This window comes from Saccopteryx leptura, chromosome 6 (assembly GCF_036850995.1).
Source record: "Saccopteryx leptura isolate mSacLep1 chromosome 6, mSacLep1_pri_phased_curated, whole genome shotgun sequence".
Classification (NCBI taxonomy): domain Eukaryota; kingdom Metazoa; phylum Chordata; class Mammalia; order Chiroptera; family Emballonuridae; genus Saccopteryx; species Saccopteryx leptura.
This window is the reverse complement of record NC_089508.1, coordinates 103211797-103236069: the sequence shown is the minus strand read 5'-3', so window position 1 is coordinate 103236069 and position 24273 is coordinate 103211797. Positions and strand designations below refer to the sequence as shown.

Here is a 24273-nt window from a genome sequence, read left to right as displayed (position 1 = left end):
GTATGATCATTGATCCTTACCCAGTGGGCTTCTCATACTGATCCAGACATCTTCCTATCTGGCCCACATACCAAAGCTTTTCTCCCTTTCCACTAGCCCCACCCACCACTCCGCCTCCAAAGCAAGCCCGCCTACAAACTGTACCTATCCTCAGAATATTACATCCACCTACCAGCTTTATTGGGATCATGGCTTTTTGCTATGGTGCTCCTGTTGAGAGGTTAAAAATGAGAATAAAGCTAGAGAACATTGCCAAGGCTCACAGTATATCTGCCCCAACCCCACACAACACACAGATTAGAAACCAAACCTAGAGAATAAAAAAAGAACAAGAGAAACAAAGCATATGCAGATTTCTTAGATCCAAAACTTCATTCTTTATGAGAAAATAAGCAAGGATGCACTTTTATTCAGGGAACAAATAATTTCCTGCCTTCTTACGTTGAGCATAAAACAGGATTTGCACGGGAAGAGAGATTCCACGTTCTGGACCAAGGAAGTATAAGAGGTTGCAAAAATGAGATGCTGACCTCAAAATTTGACCTTGGAGATCTGGCCCAGAATTCTAGAACAAGAAGTTGGGAACTGAAGGAGGAGCCTTTTGGAGCCATAGCTAGTGCAAGTGGTGCTTCAGAACCCATGAAAGCTATGCTTTTCAAGGTAGGTAAGCAACAGCCTAAACACAGTGCTCTTTGGTGCCCTGTTTCAATTGCATAGGAGACAACAGTCTGGATGCAGCCTGAGAATCACTTGGATATACCCAAAGTTAGCTTCTTCCCCCATTTACTAAAGTGCAGCTAATGCTTTTAAACAGTAAGTAATTGGTAGCAAAATGACATACAAGGAGGGAATGCTAAATACAATTCCATGGCTAAGACAGTCATACATGTACAATGTAAGGTGTACAAGAACACCACTGCTGGGGTGGGGTGGTTCACATCACAGATACCGCAGATTTACATATTTAGTGGTGGCTTTTCAGAAGATAACAGAAAAGTACCCTGTTCTAATAAAATCAGTCTATAATGACAATTTACTAAAGATGGAAGTAAAACGTTTTGAGGAGGGATGCCTTATTCTAATTTATGTAAAGGTGCCAGCAGCAGCCATGATTTTACTGCATGCTGTAAGATTGTTTACCACTCAGCAATTCTGTCTCTGAATTCTTCCACATCAGTCCACAGTAACAGCCCACAAATATTCATGACTTTTTGTTTATTTCTCTAAATTTCCACTTGTAGTAAATCTAACCTAAACTCAGATAATCTTTGACAATAATATCTAGTTAAAACAGTACCTTAAAACAGACATATTTGGCTGAACTTTTATGAACAGAAATTCTACCAGCTTTTAAAATGTCTACAATTTAAACCCTGGCTGGATAGCTTGGTTGATTAGAGCAGTGGTCCCCAACCCCCAGGCCGCGGACCGGTACCTGTCTGCAGAGAAAGAATAAATAACTTACATTATTTCTGTTTTATTTATATTTAAGTCTGAACGATGTTTTATTTTTAAAAAATGACCAGATTCCCTCTGTTACATCCATCTAAAACTCACTCTTGATGCTTGTCTCGGTCACATGATATATTTATCCGTCCCACCCCTAAAGGCCAGTCCGTGAAAATATTTTCTGACATTAAACCAGTCCATGGCCCAAAAAAGGTTGGAGACCACTGGATTAGAGCATCATCCTGGAGCTTGGAGGTCACCGGTTTGATTCCCTGGTCAGGGTACATATAGGAGCAGTTTGATGCTCCTGTCTCTCTCTCCCAGCTTCTCTCTCAAAAAAAAAAAAAAATCTACAATTTTGTTTTTCCTACACCAGAACAGTTCCTTGACCTAGTTAATCCACTAGAGAGGTACAATTATGTTATACAGTGAGGCTAAAATTTTGTTCTAAATTTATAATGGAAGAGACTAATTAGTTTGCTCTTGTTCCCTAAAACAAACTACTCTCTGTGTAAATCACATAATAGTGATTTTTTTTTAGTAACACTAAGTATGTCAACAAATATTTGTTATGGGGAACAACAACTATATGGTAAGAGTTCTTATCTACCATGCTAGGAGCTAGAAATACATAAATGAATAAAATAATGGCCCTTTTCCTCAAGAACTTCATAGTTCAGTGAAAAAGAAAAATACACTGCTCACAAAAATTATGGGTTCAGGGAACGTGCAGATACTCCAGCACCTTCAGGCTTTTGTATAGTGCATTTTCACCAATGAAATAAAAGTTGGTTTTGCATCTCATTTGCATAATCAAACAACTTTCTTTGACTTGTTTGCTTTTCTGATGTTCTTGTTTAATAAAAAAAAATCAAATGCTTTTTTTAATCACTTCATATTCATTTTGAACTCTCCCCTAATTTTTGTGAGCAGTATATATGGATACATGATTGTAATTCATAGATTCTGAACTAGCAAAGTAACATGAACTTTACTAGAAACAGGCTAGGTTCAAGGATGAAAGGAGGAAGGAGTCAACTATATGTGAGACACCAAAGAAGCTTCAAAATATTGTATCAGTTTGGGTTTTTTGCTTTGTTTTTTGCTGTAAGCAACTGAACCAACTACTATCTAATATAAGCAAAAGAAATGTACTGAAGGAACATGAGGCAGATCACTTACTCCCAGGAAAAACTGAAGATTCAGTCATAGAAAACACAGGAAAAAAGCCTGTCCAGAGGGATCAGGGAAGCAGGAAGGAAATGCCACCATCCACCATTCCCCTCAGTTGCTAGTCTGCTTGGTCTGACTTGGGGTCTATTGTCCAACCCTTGGGCTGGGAGAGAGCAGGGTGCCTGAACTGAGAGTTAACTCAGGATCCACGGGGTCAGGCAGCTCCCGAGATGGCACACTGGCACCAGAAGGGAAAAGGATGCCAAGCAAACAAAAGCAGATGTCTACCTCAGGGGGTCTCACTGGCAACGTGAGCGAGAACAGTTTCCAAGGAAGGGGCATGGAATCCAGACTGCTTTAGACTAAGAGCTGACATAAAGGAAGCAGATTATCCTACTCTGTTAAAAAGCTTGGCCCTGTGAAAAGAGAAATGGAACAATAGGAAATAAAGGCAGGATCAAGGGAGGGTTTTTTGTTCTTATTTGAGCATATTTATAGATAAAGGAAAAAGCCAGAGCAATAGGAGAAATTTCAGATCTAGGGAAGCCCTGGAAGATAGATTTAATCTGAACAGAAAGATGTTACTGTTGCTATTTACCATGCGAGACACTTACTGTATGAGCTACCATGCTAAACAGACTTCACCTGTGTTATCGTCTAGTACTATCAAGTAGGTACTACAATATAATTATGTCCATTTCAAAGAATAGAGAATCAAGTATTAGAAAGTTCCAAGCAATTGCTCCTGGTTACCCAGCTACAGTAACAGAGTGGGGAAAAGGTACATTTTCTCCTGACATCAAAACCCATCCATGCTTTGAAAAACACTTTGCCTCTTCCTATAAAACTCAGAGAAAGCAGGTAAAGAAGGGTGTACCAGCTTGTAGATTTCTATCTGGGAGATAGGATATGGGAGAGATTCCTACCATTTGCTTCACTTTTCTCAGCCATCGATTGAGAAATGGGAGGTTGGGAATGGTAGGTACAGTGAGGCTCACGGGTAAAGCATTGTTACAATGTGGCTGAGAGTGGGAGAGAGCCAGTGATGCTAGGAGATACAATCTGAGGAGCATGCTGAAGCCCCCCTCCACACACAAACAGCCCCCCAGGTTGCACAGAAGTCAGATCCCTCCACTGTATTACTCTACAGCTTCTCTGCCAGGGCTACCCAGTAGGGGTGGGGGCAGTGCAGCAGCATACTAAAGGCAGACCCAGGCTCAAGTCCCGGCTCCTCAGCATTACAGGAGGGGTGCATATAAAAAAAACTTTTTTTTTATTAGTAATTTCTCTGGCTTTCAGCTAAGACAATCATAAGTTATTATTCTTATCCTACCTGAGTCAGCAGTAACGTAATGCTTTTAAATTATATACATATATATTACACACACACAGATTTCTATCACTAACAACTCCGGTTAGCGTCTATCTACAAAATTATGACCTAAATGTGGTCAGCTAACAACATCTTTCCTACTTCTATATTTTTTAACGATTAACAACTTTATTTTCATAATCTTTGTTTCTATGTTTACCAAATACTATTTTTAGAGCACAGCAGGCAATACTTTTGGACAATATGACAATTTAGGCATGCCTAAGGAATATCTATTAAAAGTATAACTAAAAGGCTTACAAATTAAGTAGACTCAATAGTCCTCTGTAAAAGCAATATTCTCTAACAAACATTTAAAAATCACCTGGAAAATTATTACATTCTGTCTTGAAACCAAGTCCACAATTTAACGTTTAGTAGAGAAAAAAAGAAGTCACAGGACAAAATAAAAAGCAAGAGTCCAGTTATACATTAAAGTATGTACTTATATGGGCCCAGCACGCTTCCGCTGCGCCACTCTGCTACCACAAAGTATGTACTTATAGATCACAGCAAATATCTGGGAAATTTTATACCAAATTGTTAAACTATATCTACCTCTAGGATTGGCATGAGGTGGGGTTGGAATTCCTACTTAAAGAAAAGGAAATTTTTAAATTTTCATTTTCTACAATACTCTGACTTTTAAAAAATAAGCCTGTGTAACTTTTTATAACAATAAAAATAATAAGCCTGTATAACTTTCAACCGTTTTTTCTTTACTTATTTATTCATTTATCTATTTTAATAAGCATTTTATTTTGGAATAATTTTAGATTTACAAAGATTGTACAGAGAGCCCCCTAGTAACCCACCCTGTTTCCTCCACTGTTAACATCTCATATTGTCAAGGCACATGTGTGAAAAGCATACAGCTGGACTTGGTCCATTACTGTTCATTAAATCCAGGCTTTCTGTAAACTTCACCAGTTCTTCCATTAATGTCCTTATTTGTTCCAGGACACACTGTAGAGTACCACATTGCATTTAGTTAAATCCCCTTGGTCTCCTCTGGTCTGTGATTTTCTTGGGCTTTCCTTGTTTTTCATGACCTTGACAGTCTTGAGGAAGACAAGCCAGCTATTCTGTAGAATGTTACTGAATCTGGGTTTTTTTTATATTTCCCTCATGATTAGTACGGGGTTATGGTTTTTTGGAAAGAACACCATAGAGAAGAGGTGACCTTATCACAGCATACCAGGGGTACCTACCAGCATGACATCACTGATATGAACCTTCATCACTTGCCTAAGGTAGTGTTTGTCACACTTCTCCACTATAAATTTACTATTTTCCCTTTTTCATACTCTGTTCCTTGAAAGTAAGTCACTAAATCTTACCCTGGCTCCAGGGAGTGGAGAGATAGTTTAAGCTCCTATTCCTAGAAATAGGAGTATTTATATACATTATTTGGAAGTATTCTATAAAAGATTTGTTTCTTCTCCCCTGTTTATCTACTTATCAATCATTTATTTATTTTAATATATACTCAGGAATATTTATGTGTACTTTGAACTATAACTCAATACTACATTATTTATTGTGTTGCTCAAATCGTTTCAAATTTGGCCATTGGAAGCTCTTTCTGCTTGGCTCCTGTTACTTTGCCATGCCCTACTCTTTTCTTTCCAGAGTGCTTCCTTACTTTCTCACACTTACCATATTGATACTCATCTAATTTTTTCCCTGCTTTAGCCCTAAAATTAGCCATTTCTCCAAGGAGCCTTTACTACTCTTATTGAAGAATACTGTTTAGAACCAAGATCTGGGCACTGAGTATGTCCCTTCAACTATTTTTAATAAATTTGTGGAAGATTTAATTAGTGTATATGAAGCACTTCTTAACCAAGAGCCTGACACATAGTAATCCCTCAGTAAATGGAAGAAAGCCATCATCGTTGTTGGCATTGTTATTATGCACATGTTTAGTAAACTTGGAACTTTCAAATCCGAAACCAAAATGTATCCTATTAGTCGTTATATTGAGTCTGAATAGGCCCACAGATCTTTCTATATTTCTGACACTCCGTACCATATAAGGCCAAGAGATAGATATTCCTCTACCTCTGATCCAGGATTCTGCATTTTCTAGCCATAAAATATTTTTCCTCCTTTCTTGGGATCTACACAAAGCCATAAAATCAAAGGACTCCTATGGAAAAAGATGTCTCTTGATTTTTAAGTTTTTAAATTAAAATGAAACATTTGAAGGGCACTTTTAAAAAATCACTCCCATATACCAAACTCACTTTGGATCTACAGAGTACAGTTTTGAATTCATGCCCAAAATGGCTGTTATTTTGAAATACTGCAATGTCATTGGTATAAAAATGGCAATTGTCCAATAGATCTGTAAAAGGCCCTTCAAACAATTTCTGTTCTGTCAGACACCAATGCCACGGTTCTTATTGAGTAATAGGTACTAGAGAGTCTCTTTTATGAATCCAGTAACCAATAGCAAAGGTCCTGAAAGGGTGAATTAAAGAGGGCCTCTATCTCAAGTGCTCTGGCCAATTAGAGTGGCTGCCAGGAATCCTCTGGGCACAAGAATCAGAGCTGTGTCTTAGTAGGATCTATGAAAGGACCCCAGGACCAATTGACAGGCTTAGGACAGCAGAATAGGAATGAGTAAGAGATATAGGGTCATTCATATCTTTCAGGGCATTACCTGAGCCCTGCAGAGTTGTGGAATGAGGAGCACTATGAAAAAGTCACCCTGGCTTAGGATATACCAGATGCCTCCCCACATTCTTCTTATCTTTTTATTTGTTTTTGAATAATTGCTTTTTGCTCTTGGTATTTCAAAATATACTATTTTTGCTTTGTCCCAGGCCTACATTCTTCTGGGCAAAGCCTATTGATCCCTGCTATAGGATGCAACTTCTAAAATCTCCTGGCACCTGTCTAGCATAGACAGGTCTGGCCTTCTGGTCTGGCCTACCTGGAACTTTTCAGCTTGCTCCCGGCATGTTTCCACCTAGCTGTTTCCTCTAGGTTCATCTGCATCTCACTGTCCAGAACAGCCCCTGGACTTCACCGGCAGCTCTCAGGGATACGTGTTTCACACATATCTTCTGGGCCCTGAAAAACATCCCAATTTCCTTAAGGAAAAAAGGGATAAAGACCAAAGCAAAGTCTCATAATTCCTATGTGGATTGTCTTTCCTCTCCTCAGGAAAAGGTACAGGAGGAACCAAGTCAGAAGAAGCAATTCTTTACTTTTTTTTTTTTTTTTAATTGAGAGGAGGAGAGATAGACAGACTCACGCATGCACCTCGACCAAGATCCACCCAGCAACCCTGTCCTGGGCCGATGCTCAAATCTACCAAGCTGTTCTAAGTGCCCAGGCCAACACTCAAACCAACAAAAGGGGATAAGAGAAAGGGGAGAGGGCGGAGAAGAGAAGTAGATAGTCACTTCTCATGTGTGCCCTGACTGGAAATCGAACCTAGGATGTCTGTTTACTGAGCTAATGCTCTATCCACTGAGCAAGCCGGCCAGGGCCTCTTTACTTTCTAACATTAAGATATTACTATTAACTAAACTGAAGACTTTATTAAAAAGTGGCCAATAGGAACAGGGCTTCAATCCTAGGAGGCCAGCACTGTAAGTTCATAGAGTCAGGTGCACTGGTTTTACAAAGAAAACATAGGATCGAGAGTCAATTATGCCTGGGTTCATTTTTTTATTCATTCCTCACCAGCTAAGAGACTTTGGGCAAATCATAGATCATAAGCTTCAATGTAAAATGGTAAGCCAATATTACAAGATCTGTAATTTACTTTAAAAATACTTCAGTATAATCTGTGATATGTATGACAATTTAAGCTTTATTTCTGGGCACAGAAAATTATAAAGTGATATCTGAAATATACAGTGCAGAGGTGGGGGGTATGTGCTAGCCAGTACAATATCAGAAAAACAGGATGTCCTCACTCCCTCCATCTTTATGTACAGTCAATTCTAATCTGAGGATTGTATTCATTACAATTTGATAGCCAGGTTGTGGAAGAGGAGATATCACCACCTCAAACTTCTTGGGTCATTACTATTATTACAGAAATAACCTGAAAATTGGGTATAATCAAATTGGCTTAAAAGCATTCTCAATTTTCATTCTGTATAGAGTTGTTGAGGAGTTACATATGAAAGCTGATGGCAGACACTAAAGTCCAGTATGAACATACTGTCTCAAAAATATTTTTGATCTGTATAATCTAAGTTTCCTCAGGGCTCACCATCCTGGAAAAACAAATGAAGTAGCATTGCTGGTCTGTTTCTTTAACCTCTCTCCCTCTCCTACCTGCCTCACCAGAGCCAGCTACCTAAAAAACGGCCGTGTGTAGAACTTCATGAAATTTAAGCAGGGTCTCGTGTATGCACACACTCATTACAGTGTGGACAGGCAGAGCTGCCCACATGCACTGCAGCATTTGCCAGAAAGCTCTGCTCTTTTCTGGTCCCAGCAAGCCCCTCCCACGAATGCTCCAGAGCAGTGATCTGCAAGGTGGGGGCTCACCCCACAGGAGATGCAAAGGCACACCTTTGAGGGTGTGAAGAAAATATTCGAGTTTCTGGTTTTGTTTCACCTTTTTTAGTTTTTACTTTTGTGTATGCCTTATAGAATATATTATATGCTAATACAAGAGAGGGCTTAGATATTTTTTAACAGATTAGAATTATCAGTCAAAAGAACTTGGAAACCTCTGATTGCAGCATCCATGCCTTTCTCCTCTTACACAATATACTCTGCTGAAGGCTATAAAAGCAGTGATCTTGTACTCAAATGAGGTACAGATTCTTTAGTGGAATAACTCGTAAGCACAGCCCACTAGCCCCTCCCCTGCTTTTACAGGACTCAGTCCTGAGTCCAGGGAATGACTAAGAGAGAACACCCCCTTGTGATCCACATCGTTCTGGGCTCAGAATCACTCCACGCCTCTTGGGATGAATTTTCTCCAGAAATCTCTTCTGAACCTGGTGCCAGTAACTCTTGTCCTCTGATGGGACAGACCACCAACTCATTGCAGACATAGGGCAGACATTCAACAGATGTGCCTAGACATGTCTGGAGCTCAGTGAGAGGCGCCAGATTACACCAAAGCTGACAGAATATGGAATAGTAACCTTTCATTGCTAAATCACATAGTCATTTCCAAGGCAAAACTTTACCTGTACAGGTAAAACCCCTCTAAGCAATTTTGTCCCCTGAGAGTAGATGTTTAATCCCTGTGTCTGCTTACATATTCAACACCTGCAAAAAAAAAAATGTGAAGTTAATTGTATTTGTGAAGTTAATTTTAATACCCAAGTGTTCACTCAATCATGTGAACTGAATCTATATTAAAAAGTAAATGTACATTTTAAAATGTGGAATTTCCCTTGAAAAGATTATGAGAGTTTTAACAGTAAATTATTATTCACTGGGCCTAAAATAATTTTCTATGGAAACATCTTCCCCAAATTAGGAAGGAAACATAAGAAAAATAAAATGTGATATATCAATATTAATCATAGGATGTTATTGTTCCTGTCCAATTTAGGGAAGAAGTAGAGTAGCTGGACAAGATGCTGGTACAAGACTAATGTGACCACTGAAATCCCACAGGTTTGAAACAGAATTGAAACAGAAACACAGCTAAAACAAGGCCAGGCAGTGGAACTGTCCACCAGTTCATTTTCCATTTACATTGTGAATAGTCCTAGCCAACACTGACCACTCCTGAGAATTTCCTGTATCCCAGGAACTGTGCTAGGTGCTTTATACACATTGTGTCTAAACTACACAACATTCAGCAAGGCAGGCACTATGAAGAAAAGTAGAGCCCAGAAAAGTTAGGCAACTTTCCCCAGGCACAGAGCTAGTGGGTGACTGGTACTTGAACTCAGAAGATCTCACTGAACCCAAGTCCAACGCACCAACATGCCACCTGCCTTTTTCATGGGAACTAGTCATCTAAATCCTCCAAGGGGGAAAAAGGCAGCTGCTTTGCTTTTGTGAACAGTACTGTGAACAATGCCAGTGCTGTGGGCTACAGAGTTAAAACTGGCTTCTGTCCATTGGTATTATTTCAGAAGACAAATGAGAATCATGCCTGCAAAGAAGAAAACGTTCTGGTGCTGAAATCAGCAGTATGTAATCCTTTTGAGTCAGTATATAGTAACTTTATATATCAAATTTTAGAACTCTCTGATCAGATGGTTATTTTTTTCAAAGTGAAAGAAGTCTTTTCCTCTAGCATAACACATCTCTTGTTCATGCAGTCCCTACGCAGTGCTCACACTGGGCATGTTCTCCCCCTCTTCACCACAGTGACTAGCCACGCTGGACACCTGAGGTTGTCCTGGATACAGGCTTTCATAGTACTCAAACAGGTTCAGAGTTCAGCTTGAAAGATCAGGGGATGTAAGGGCCTTCCATGAGAAAAAGTCTAATAATATCAGCTCTATGGTTTAGAAAAAGGGAAACCAGGAGGTGGTGGAACATGCCCTAAATCTATATTATACAACAAAAAATTATTTGGGGTGATCCTAAGCTCATTTTCATCAAATCCCAGAGAGTTAAATCCTCAACAGGACTTGATGATTTGGCAGGACTTGAATGAAGGGAACAATGGAATGGAAGGGTGAGGATGACCCAGTCTCTACCCTGAGGGATGGGATTGAAGATACGGCTTTATTCCACCAGGCAGAGAAAAACAAAGACCATATGATCTCACTTATATGTGCACTCTAATGAACAAAACATACTGACGAACAAAACAGAAACAGAGGCATGGACAGATACATGGAACAGACTGACAGCTGTCAGAGGGGACAGGCATTGGGGGACTGGATGACAGAAGGTGAAGGGACTAGCCAAAGAAAACCCACATGTACACAGCACACAGGCACAGACTAGATGGTGATAGCCAAAGAGAAAGGGGGGTGGCCACAGCTCCTTCACTCAGCTCCTTATAGAAAGTCATGGATAAAAAGAGAAAGAACGAATTGAAGATACATGAATTTGCAAGACAAATAGTCAAAAAAGAAATCTGTTGTGAAAGACAGTAATTTGTTAGTTTAAGTGAAACTGCATGTATCCACTATACTTTAACCACCAAGAGTACTGTGAAACACAAGCTAGTAAAAAACACAAGCGTGGCCCTGGCCGGTTGGCTCAGCGGTAGAGCGTCGGCCTGGTGTGCGGGGGACCTGGGTTCGATTCCCGGCCAGGGCACATAGGAGAAGCGCCCATTTGCTTCTCCACCCCCCCCCCCTCCTTCCTCTCTGTCTCTCTCTTCCCCTTCCGCAGCCAAGGCTCCATTGGAGCAAAGATGGCCCGGGCGCTGGGGATGGCTCCTTGGCCTCTGCCCCAGGCGCTAGAGTGGCTCTGGTCGCGGCAGAGCGATGCCCTGGAGGGGCAAAGCATCGCCCCCTGGTGGGCAGAGCGTCGCCCTTGGCGGGAGTGCCGGGTGGATCCCGGTCGGGCGCATGCGGGAGTCTGTCTGACTGTCTCTCCCCATTTCCAGCTTCAGAAAAATACCAAAAAAAAAAAACAAAAAAAAAAAAACACAAGCGTGAAATTTAAATGGTATATAAATTAAAATGTCTTCATTTACATGGGAGCAGTAAGAAAATTTAAAATATTCTATGGAACAACATCTTAGAAAAATCACAAAGCTGAATAATTGAAATAAATAGCCTTGTAAGTGAACCATAAAATATTAGAGCTAAAAGGCAACAAAAATATTTAAATTTAACACTTTCGCTTAATTGTGAAAGAAACTAAAGTTCAGGAAGATTATGTCAGCAGGTACCAAAACTTAGGTTCCTTCCTTACAGTGTAGAGCTCTTTACAGTATCAGAACAACTTGTTACTTGAACATAATAATGCCCTTTTGTATTACAACAGCCGTGGGATGAACTGCAGATGTAAGGAAATTCTCATGAGGCATATCTTTTATCTTGCAGTATGATGAGGTTGCTAAAAGTAGATGTATTTAATATGTTTCAGAACCATAAAATAAAAACACTATGAGTTTTTAAATTTAACAGCATCACATTTTCTTATTCAACCTGCTATTCTTATGGTATAACCAGAACACTGCCTTCTCCCAGTATCTAATTGCTTTTGGATATTGTTTTGCCCTTTTAAAGAGGAAGGAGGCATTCTAAAAATAGGATGCTGATGCTGTCATAATGGTTTAAATTTCAAAAAAAAAAATCACACCTTACTGAGAAATACTTAGTTCAAAAGCATGACATTTAGATATGACTTTGGTACAAAACTGAGCTATAGAAAGTCACTGCTAAAAGATAGTTTGTCTCTATTTCAAAATAAATAGCAAAGATCAGCTATCTTAATTATTTCTTCATTTTTGAGGCTGTATGTTTTTCTGGCAAAACAACTGTATTGTTGTGTGCCTATGTTTTGCTTTATTTCTCATTAGAATACTTTTAATGGCAATAAGAAAGGGTTGACTGCTATAGCATATTATTCTCCCTATTTGTGCCTTCCTTGGAGATTTTTTACAAAATCCACTAATTCATCAATCAATCTGAGATTTACAGCTAAGATTCATGGTTTAAAAGGGGAATAAATAATTGTTCCTGAAGGAGACTCAAATATACTAAAGAAATGGAAAGAGACACCCACCACTAGAAGAACCAATGTTTCAAATGACCTGTGAAAACGCCACTCCCTCATAAAAATCCCAGAGAAGAGAAAGAAGCCCATCAGAGCTGCCTAGTCAATATCCCTACTTTCAGTGGAAAAAAGTAAAACATTTGGATTGCACAGGATGCTCTAACCATCAGCCACAAGGGTTTCTTGGCATGCTACCTAGAATAGTAAGTATCACTCAAGGGTGTTTAGAACCTTGAAAGCCATCACTGCAAAAGAGAATTCATTTTCTACATAATGAATACAAGTACATTTATTTCCTTAAAGGGCTTTGTGAATTCATTCACTCTTGCAACAAATATCTGTGGAGCACCTACCATATGCCTGCCACCATTCTAGGAGCTAAGGAACATCAATGGAAAAATAAAAAAGAGTGACGGGGGGGGGGGAGGACAGGGAGGGGGTTGGGGAAGGGAGGGGCACAAAGAAAGAAAAAGACAAAAAAATTTTTAAAATTTTTAAAAATTAAAAATTAAAAAAAAGTGTGGTGATTACCAGGGGTAGGGAAGGGAAAAAAAAGAGTGGGAGGAGAGGAGGGGCGCAAAGAAAACCAGATAGAAGGTGACGGAAGACTATATGACTTTGAGTGATTGGTATGCAACATAATCAAATGTCAAAATAACCTGGAGATGTTTTCTATGAACCTATGTACCCTGATTGATCAATGTCACCCCATTAAAATTAATTTAAAAAATGATAGAAATCTCTGCCCTCATGCAACCTGCTTTAAACTTAGGGGAGACAAACAATACATAAGTAAACATATAGTTTGCAAATGGTGATATGTGCTACAGAGAAAAATTAAGTGAGAAAAGGAAACTACAAAAGATAATATTAATATATGTGCCTAACACAGCAAAAGCATTTAAACAGTATTAAAGGGCCTGACCAGGCAGTGGTGCAATGGATAGAGCATCGGCCTGGGATGCTGAGCACCCAGATTCAAAACCCCACAGTTGCCAGCTTGAGCACAGGCTCACCAGCATGAACACAGAATCACCAGCGTGAGTGTGAGATAATACACATGACCCCATAGTCACTGGCTTGAGCAAGGGGTCACTGGCTCACTGGAGCCGCCCAGTCAAGGCACATAGGAGAATGCAATCAGTGAACAACTAAGGTACCGCAACTATGAGTTGATGCTTCTCATCTCTCTTTCTTCCTCTCTCTCTCTCTCTCTCTCTCTCTCTGTCTCCCTCCTCCCTCTTTCTTTCACTAAAAAAAAATAAAAATATTGAATAAAAAAATAAACTGTATTAAAGGGGTTTACTTTCCATTAATAAAAGCTATTTTCTTGATTTGGGGGTTGGAGCTGAGGAAAAATTACCTTTCTTCTCTGGGGAGAAATAATTTTATACCACTACTTCTGAGTAGTGAAATAATAATCATAGCTTGTATTAATAAACCACCTTTGTGCCAATAACTTTATGTAAAAATATTTCATTTCATCCCATAAAATGACTATTTTCCCCATTGTATATATGGGGAAAATGATACCCTAAAAAACTCAAGATCACAGAACTAATAATTTTATGATAGAGCTAAGATTCAAAGGTAATACAACTAGCTCCAAAGTCCACCCTGCCAGGCTAAGAGGCAGAGGACCAAGAAAAAGGTAACATAACCAGTTTAATAAAAGACATGTTTCTCCATATTATTTTTAACTTACACGGTTTTTCTTTTTGTTCTTTGCTCTGGTTTGTATTATTAGATTTATTTGCTATAAAGATGAGTAAACAAATGTTTTCCTACTTTTTATTATTCCTTCAGAAAATAAAAGTCATGGTCTCCAGCATGCTATATTTCTCTGTTCTTAGACACTAGATTTTAACACCATCCTTGTGCAAATACCACATATGCCTACATATCCAAACAAGAAATAGCAAAATGAGTGTGGTCTACCAATTTCAAACAAAACAATGATTCTGTTCAGATACTAGAACCTCAAATGGCAATGTAAAGGTCACATTACAAACCTAAAGTGATTTTTTGCAGTAGCTTGCCTCAAATGAGGTTTTTATTTTTGGTTTTAAAATCCTAAAACTCAAATCAACACTTTACACATATGTATGTATATAGACTAATATTCTCCACGTAGGAGATTAGTGGTAAGGTAGGTCAGCAGTGTGGGTGGACTGTGAGAGCAACAGCCATGTTTGCTTTCTTGATTCACTCCATTTCCTGACACCCTAAACCTAAACACCTTTTCATTTTAGTCAAAATTCAAATGCTTAAAAATCATGTTATCAATTATTCATTACTAAATTAGTGAAAACAATAATATCTTAATTCACCACTTTGATTCTTTGTTAGTTCTCCAAGCAATCATGCCTGGTTTTATGGTGGGTTTTTTCTTTTATCTTTATTTTCAGAACTGTTCCTTCTCTGCAAGCTGCTGCTTCCTGAGACAGGTATATTATCACATTCTAGAAGCTGCATGCCACTCCTAGCCAAAGCTGAAGAAATGTCATCTCTCTGGCACCTTGCTGTGCTGCCCAACCTTCTCCCACCCCCACCCCTTTTTATTTATTTTTAATTGAACATGCAATGTCCTAATAACACTAAAGGACAAATTATTGTAAAACCACATTTGCACACCTGTTTTCATGTTTCCATAGTCTTCTACCAATAAGGTCCCAGTGTTTTAGTTATTTCTAGATTTTTATTTTTATTTTTTTTTAGGTGAGAGGATGGAAGATAGTATGGCAAATTCCTACATGCTCCCTGACTGGGATCCACCTGGCAACCCCATCTGGGGCCAGCGCTTAAGTACCAAGTTATTTTTAGTGCCTGGAGCTGACACACTCGGACCAAGGAGCTGTCCTCAGTGCCCAGGGCCATGCTCAAACCAATGGAGCCACTGGCTGTGAGAGAGGAAGAGACAGAGAAGAAGGAGAAGGAGGGGGAGAGGCAGAGGGTCACTCCTCATGTGTGCCCTGACTAGGAATCAAACCCGGGACATCCATAGGCCAGGCTGACGCTCTATCCACGGAGCCACCAGCCAGGACCTATTTCTAGATTTCTAGTTAATGTCCCACACAGACTGCCTACAAGAGTGAGTAATACAAGTTTTAAAGTCATTCCCTTTTAATTCACACAGAAAGAAAAAAAAAAGTTTAAATACCGTGTAATATTTGAATTAACTATTAAAAGCTAAATGTAAGCAGATTACTTCACAAGCTTACAGTGTTATTTGGTTTTTGATGGGCTATTTTTATGCTAATGTGTTAGGAAATAAACAGTGGCCGGAGAGATGGAGGCCCCAGGGACTGCTATTGGGCAGGAGTATGGTGGCTTCGGAGCTACTCCAGACGGTGACAGTGATGGGAGTCGCTGGGACAGAAACAAACTACGAGCACTATGAACTGAAAAAGCCAAGGAGGGCACAGGAAACAATAATTTTGAGTGGACCAGAAAAAGTAGTGAGTTGTTCAAGAAAAGTACTTAAATCAAGAAATTGAATATAAAGAACAGAAGAGAAGGCAGCCCTAGATGTGCCTGCAGCCCTGTCTCGATACCTGCACCAGAGAAGAACTAACCGGGACCTTCCGCAGGCCATGCCCAAACAACTGCTACATCTATGACAAGCTCTCCACGTAACACACACGTGAATGCCTGGGGCATCCTAATGTGCAAGTGTATGTCCTTTATCACATGATCTTGGACATGATAAGCATTTTATATATTTGTTGATTGTTGACTACTGGTGAAATTATCTGAAACAGCTGGTTTTACAGCTTGTACAATATACAGAGTAGGGCCGTGAGTTCTTATCCTACCCCATCTTCTAAGGGATTACAAGTGTCCCTTTTAGATTTGTCAGGTCCTTGTGTATACTCAGCCACTAAATAATAATAATAATAATAATAAATTACCTCTTTCCTGTATGGCAAGTGTGGTCATTCATGTTAATTCTCTAACAATTCTCTGTACATCTTCATTAATACAGCTACTTCCAACTGTGACATGATGGGTGAGAATGCTTCACCTACTGTAAGGGCCTGGAGTCTGTCACCAGCATCTCATTAGTATAAACAGTAATGGGAGATCTGAACTTACAAACATTAGCATGGCTGGAACTGACCTGATGGAGAAGGGTTCATTATAAATATTGACTGGAATTCCCTTTTTAATTGAAAAAATGTGAACTCTTCCTGTAGTAATATAACCTCAAATTATAGGCCCCCAGCCTTCAGGAAAGAGAATAAAAGGATAATGCTTTAAAAAAAAAAAAAAAAAAAAGGAAAGGAAAAAAAGAAATACCCAGCCAGCATAAAAATGTTGTGCAATTTAAATCAGAGTTAAATAAAGAAGGCGATAAAAGTAATCAAATAGCAAAACAAAGGGCAGGAGAATTAATATAAACAATGAACCAATAGGATGGTTAATTAGCTGGCTTTGCAAAGATTTAATTTCTCCCCTGAAAGCAATGGTGGTGACAAATAAGCCTGACCTGCCAAATATGTTCAAGTGTAAGGTAATATGTTTCCCATCACTGATAAAAGAAATGCCCTTGAATTACTGTGTCTGGCGCTGAATTGCCACGGATGACTCTGAACTACCATGCACGGGATCTTTGCTCCAGATTGTTCTGACAATTGTCCTTTAGTTTTTTTAAGCTCTACAATTTCTATCTAAATTGGTCCAGAGTAGAAGACTCAAACTCAAACACCCAAAGGGCTCAAGCAGCAGCAGTAGAGATAAATGAATGGGAGCTTGGGGAGACCATTCCACTTAGGAGAATACTACTCCACCCAAGGCAGTCCACTCTGGTTGAGTGAGCCACATCATCTGATTTAATGGTAAGCCTAGAACCCTGACACTTGTCTGGTCCAGGCACATATGGGAGTTGATGCTTCCTGCTCCACCCCCCTTTCTCTCTCTATCTCTCTCTCTCTCCTCTCTAAAATAAATAAATAAATAATTTTTTAAAAAAATTTCAGATGTGTGTGCCATTTCTTTTTATATAAGAAGGACGATATGGGACTGGCTACATAATTTGCAGAGTCCAGTATAAAATGAAAATGCAGAATTCCTTGCTCAAAACATCAATAAGAATTTCAAGATGTGTTAAACCAAGTGTGGATCCTTTTAAGCACAGGGCCTATGGGCCTACCCAGGAATCATGCCAAACAAGCTGCAGGCCAGGTCCTACTCATGAATCACCCACTTTGAGACCCTGTTCTAAAGGTTTCACCTTTCCCCTTATGACTCAAAGCACACAGTTGCAAGATGGCTGGAAGAGTTTGGAGCATGACTTCTGAAGAACAGAATAAAACCTGGCTGGTGGCTTACAAAGGAAAGAAAGTCTCTCCTTTGTCCACACCAAGTCATAAAACCAACTGGGGATGCAGCTGTTGCCATGTGTGCTTGTGGGGAAGAAATCTTTTACCTTGTTAATTCAAAATACTTAAAATCGATAGCTATGGCCAAAGTCCTATAAAAAGTAATATGCCCCTGAAAAGCTTTCCCGCTCATATCCCATCTTCAGAGTTGCGTGTGTGCAACTGCCATCAAAGAGGAATCATCAATCTGCAAGTGATTGTCACAAGTCAGACATACCTTCCCCATGAGTAAATGTGTACCTGGAAAATATCTATTAAGAAAATACCATCGCCTGACCGGGTGGTGGCGCAGTGGATAGAGCATCGAATTGGGATGCAGAAGACCCAGGTTCGAGACCCTGAGGTCGCCAGCTTGAGCGCAGGCTCATCTGGTTTGAGCAAAAGATCACCAGCTTGGACCCAAGGTCAGTGGCTCGAGCAAGGGGTTACTCGGTCTGCTGAAGGCCCGCGGTCAAGGTACATATGAGAAAGCAATCGATGAACAACTAAGGTGTCACAACGAAAAACTGATGATTGATGCTTCTCATCTCTCTTCGTTCCTGTCTGTCTGTCCCTATCTGTCTCTGTCTCTGACTCTCTCTCTCTATCCCTGTAAAAAAAAAAAAAAAACGAAAATACAATCATACGACATAGTATCATTTATGACAACATGGATGGATCTTGAGAATATTATATTGAGTGAAATAAGTAAATCAGAAAAAGCTAAGAACTGTATAATTTCACACATAGGTGGGATATAAAACTGAGACTCATAGACATAGATAAAAGTATAGTGGTTACCAGGAGGAGGGGGATATAGGGGAAGGGGATGTAGGGGAGGGAGATGAGGGAGGGGTGGGGGGAAGGGTATAAAGAAGGGCAAATATATGGTGAGGGAAAATGATTTGACTTTGGGTGATGAGTACACAACATAATCAACAGTTCAAATGCTATAGAAATGTTTACCTGAAACCCATGTACTCTTATTGATCAATGTCACTTGTTAAATTTAATTCCCTAAATAAAATTTTAAAAATAAATTTTAAAAAGAAAATACAATCATAGTTTTAAATACATTAGTTAATATGATAATTTAGAGAAATGCTTCCCATTTAAAGTGATGCTGGTAAGGCACACCAGGACAGGCTGCTCATGGCTGGAGGTGACTGGTACACTTACCCCTATGTGGCACATGCCTCCACTGGCATGCTGGCTATGACTTTTTATCTAGAGGGCTCTCTGGACAAACCATTTTTAAAGCTGAGAAATAGCTTTTATAAAAAAATTTTAAATCTCTCTTTAACTAATCTGCCACATACATTTCATATTTCCATATGTCAGGTTTATGTCAACTGAAATGGACATGTACTTTTTGGTTGATTACAATTATAGTCTTCAGAATAGCTTATACTAACAAAATGCTAATGCCATATTGGCTCTGTCTATACCCAGCAAGATTTCAATCCAAACAAAAGCAAAAACAAACAAACAAAACACTACTACTCAATGCAATGATTTTACCAGCATATGTGGACTATATATGCTTCTGTACCTATACATATGTGCAGAGATAATGGCTTTATCTATTAGCACATGGAATAAAAGTAAATAGAAATAGTATTACAGTATCAGAGAGAATAAATTATTTCACTTTAAATATAACTGTTTATTTTTGTCTCCCTTTCTAGAATGTAGTGGTAGAAAGATTTGCGTCAATCTTATTCATTGCTGTGTTCCAGTCATTGTATGGAACATAGTAAATACTCAATAAATACTTGTTGGATTGAATTGAGTCTATAGGATTAAAACAAGTTATCATTCACTAATTCTAGGATGGAAAGAGAAGGAAATGAGACATGTAGCAGGACAACCAACTTCCTTAAATTCCACAGGCTTTTTTATTCCCTAATTGGAACATAACTCCCATAGTCACTGTAACTCTGTTGCTTCCTGATCAGCCTTTCATTCCTGTAGCTCATGCAGACAAGAGCTTGGGCCTCCTTGGAGCAGGCTGGAACAAAGATTAACTTCTTCCCAGAACCTAGAAAAGGCTAATGAGCTCTGTGGAATAATATTTGTAAGTATTCACCATATCAAAATCAATATCAATGCACCATCAGTGTGTGCATTAGCCCCTCAGTCAAACAAAGAACAGCCCTTAGAGCCCAGTAATGATGCTGTGCGTGGGTAGCTGGAGATGGGCAAGATGATGCAGAGATGACTGTATCAGCTCTTCTTAAATACCAGGCTTCCAGGATGTTGCACAAGTCATTCTTGTACTTTGTCAGAGATAGCCAGTGTCTGGACATAGCCACTGATACACTAAGCAAAATAACTTTTTTATCTTCTTGACTCAAGACATGGATTCAGAGTATACCTTCCTGGCCATGAGACAAGTTTTCTCTTCTGTCCTTACCTAGTGTTGCCAAGGAATGCAAACATCTTAAAGCTAGCAGGGCATGACATATGAAGTTGATAAGTCAGGTAAAACAAACTTGAATGTGACTCAGGTAAGACCCGTATTTAGTGCAACTCTATCACCCCATGCTCATTTGTGTAGCATTTCCCATATGCAAACCCTGCTAGAAAAATATGTCAAATGAGGGTAGTGGCAAAAAGTCTGAGCCTCAATTCTGCATAACTAAAGCTCTGGGATTAAAGTAGGATCTGATCAAGATTCCTGCTCACCCGTGCAGTAGAACCCATCTTAGTGCTGTAAACGGGATTTCATTCTACATGTGAAATCTGATTTTCCAATTACGATGAGAAGGGGTTGGGTGAGTGTGATAAAAATGACTGATCTGTATAGGAGACTCTGTTATGATGTTATAAAACTAAGATGACTGGGTAAGCATGAGGGTGCCACAGTCAAATCACATTGGTTTGGAATCCTGGACCACTCACTTTTTAACTATGTGGCCTTAGCCAAATTTGTTATCCTGGATAGGACTTGGTTTCTATTCTGTAAAATGTGAATAATGCCTGACCAGGTGGTGGCACAGTGGATAGAGCGTTGGACTGGGATGTGGAAGGACCCAGGTTCGAGACCCCGAGGTTTCCAGCTTGAGCACTGGCTTATCTGGTTTGAGCAAAAGCTCACTAGCTTGGATCCAAGGTCACTGGATCGAGCAAGGAGTTACTCAGTCTGCTGAGGCCCGTGGTCATGGCACATATGAGAAAGCAATCAATGAACAACTAAGGTGTCACAACACGCAACGAAAAACTAATGATTGATGCTTCTCATCTATCCTGTCTATCCCTCTCTCTGACTCTCTGTCTCTGTAAAAAAAAAAATGTGAATAATAACATTTACTCCTACAAAGTAAGATTAACTCTGTCTCATATCATGATAAAAACTAAGTAAGATATATATGATCTTAGTGCAATGTCTGATACATAATAAAACTGAATGAAGGATAGCTGTGATTATTATGATTATTATTTTTATCACCCCCTACCATGGTTTAGTCAACTACAAAGAAGTAAGTTCTTTGTAACTTTGTAATTCAGTAAATTAAGCCATAACCAAAAGCCTGGTGGAGAATAGCTTCTTGTGAGGCTTCCATAGCCAAAGGTTGGCCACACAGTAAATATGGTCATGATGATCTTTTATTCATCACAATGAAACAAAATTATTTAAACTCTAGGAAGCTTCACTGAAACACCACTCAATGCAGCCATAGAATAATCTTTCCCTTCCCCCATAATCAACCCATCAACTCCTTGAGGATATATTTTTTTAAAAAAAAACTAAGGCAACTGAAATAGCATTAGCAGGTAATTAAGACATGCAGCTAATCAGAGTAGCACAGGCTGTGGCCCTCTGTGAAGAAACTGAACACCAGGATGACAGCTCCTATTACTAGGGCTTTGTTTTCCTGGAGCAAAAGGAACACAAAAGCATAAAGTTGGGAACTGCAACTGCATTTTCAACATTTGCAGCAGCAGGAAAAGATTACAGGCTCTTCTGAACTAGAAGCATATTCCACCAGATAACTGCGGCAGCCCACACCCACCAGCGCCTTCTCCACTCTCAAAGCATGACTCCACTTTTCTAACACTGCCCTTAAGGAATCTGGCTTTGCAACTTCCAATAACTGTGCAAATCACCCATGATGAAGCAGCTGAGAACACTGATAGATAAAGAAAATAAAAATTAAGCAAATAAAATCTCATTAAAATGTGTTTGGTTATTTTTACTCCTAGGAATTCACATTACCAAAAAAAATCGTTCTTCATTGCTTTTCTTTAAAAGTAATAGTTTAAAAGAATTCTAATGGACACTGAGTGATTTTCTCCAGTCAAATCCATCCACTAGACACACTTTCCCTTCCCCCGTCATCCTCTAGCACTCCTCCCTGTCACCTTAGAGCTTCTGACTTAGCTGCGTTCACACCCAGCAGTCCCAGCAGAGCTTTCTGTTCACATTATACAACAAAAAGCAGGCAATGAACAATGCACGCTCCTAGGTGTTTGCAATAAAGCCAGCCTGAGCTGACATCCCCTACAGCTGAATGTCAACCTCATAAGCTTTAAGAACTGGATTAGCATGTGTGTGATGTGTATAAACAAACTAATTAAAACCTGAGGTCTTTCATTCAAGCTAGTGCATAATGGGACCAATATGCTAGACTCTGAAAAAAAAAAGACTCCAAGCTGGCTAGAGGTATTATTGCCCTTCCTGCTTCCTATGATACATCTCTTTTAGGCTCAACAAACAGACTAGAAGAAGAGAAACTCAAGATAGCTATTCTTTCCTGTAAGACTTTTCAAATAAAAACTATCAACTTGGCAGCATTGAGCCAAAAGACCACTCCCTGATTCCAAGTGGACATATTGATCCATTGAACTGACATGTGCCTCCTCTTTTCTCTCCCTCAGTAGCATCAGCTGCACCAGGGAAATCTGTTTCATTTCCCAAAACAAAAGGCAACACACTGCTCCTTATCTGACATTGTCAGACCACATTTTTAGGGAAAAAAAAAATACAATGAAGATGCCCAAAGAGAGAGCTTGGAGTTGAAATGAAGATGATACATGTTTATCTGGAGTTACAGAATTGAGCTGAGCGTGTATGACTGAGCCAGAGATTTGCATTCACCACAATCACTGAGGACCCTGCTATTTATGCATCTTATCAGATTCTGCTAAAGTTAAACAAGAGTAGCAACATCACTGCCACTTTCAGAGGCTCTCCTCAGGGTTACCCTTCATTGCAACTGCCGCAGAGAGGAGACTTGTTACAAGTCAGCTTGCAAAGAACTCCAGCTATTTTAAAGACTAGCTAGAAATGGAAAAACATTGTAGCAGTCCTTCAACTATGAAGGACATGGGTTGAAGGACTATCATATAAATAAAAAAGATCAAGTAATTTTATTTGGTTTGAGTAGTCATGTTTTTAATAAATTCTGTCTTGGACATGCAATAGATCCCCTTTCACATCAGGGTTATGTCAAATGCTTATTCAGCAGTCGTTCTCTGCCATGGCGAAACTGAAACCCAACCGTGGTAAATACTGAATTTCATAATGCAAATCATTAAATATTTCATAAATCACAAGAGCAAATAGGGGACCGATTAGCTCTGCCCCATAAAAAAGAAATATATAGCTTTACCATGTTGAAAGACTGTGAACTATTCATTTTAGAGCCTATTTGGAGTTTTGCAATAGAAAATTATCTTAGGCTTATGAAAAAATTCCATAAGAACACTAAAAATAACAGGCAGAGATGGAGCAAGAAATAATTTCATGTATTTTGATTGCTTTATGAGTCTTACAGGCCTTTGTCTTAACCCAGCAGACTGAAAAACAGATTTAGGGAAAACAGCCCTTCTTTCCCTAGTCCATTTTAAGCAAACAACATCCTCCCATCTCCACCTTAGCAGACACAGACTAACCAACAAAACAGCCATGCAATTAATGTCCAGACATTTAACACTCACCATCTCCTGCTCCCGCCGTCTTCTTTTGATGTTTACAGCACATCTGTAGGATGCAATACTAGGAGATGCCTTGTTTGACCTGCTGCATGATGCTGTGACATCAGTTCAGATGATGCAGCTCATTATGGGAAAGACTGCTGTTGCTATGGCAACTGGGATGTGCCAGGAATCCTTGCTGCATTTCCAGTGGAGCCTGAGACAATACGGAAGCCCTGTAGGAAACAGACGATATGCAAAATTTAGACCAAAGGAAGAGGATCCCTCATTGGACTAAAATCCATAGATTTAAAAGGGATTTCCCTGAAGGCAATTTGGAAAGAATAAAAATTACCTCCTACTTTGTTGTTA

The 24273-nt window shown here is 39.4% G+C and overlaps 1 protein-coding gene across 1 annotated transcript in view; it reads right to left on the bottom strand.

Moving 5' to 3' along the window:
• Positions 1-23989, bottom strand: part of AKAP6 (A-kinase anchoring protein 6) — a 495640-nt gene extending 471651 nt beyond the window's left edge. The window contains exon 1 of the mRNA XM_066344191.1: positions 23926-23989. The gene's annotated coding sequence lies outside the window, so the exon portion shown is untranslated. The remainder of the gene's footprint in view (positions 1-23925) is intronic.
• Positions 23990-24273: the final 284 nt, after the last annotated feature.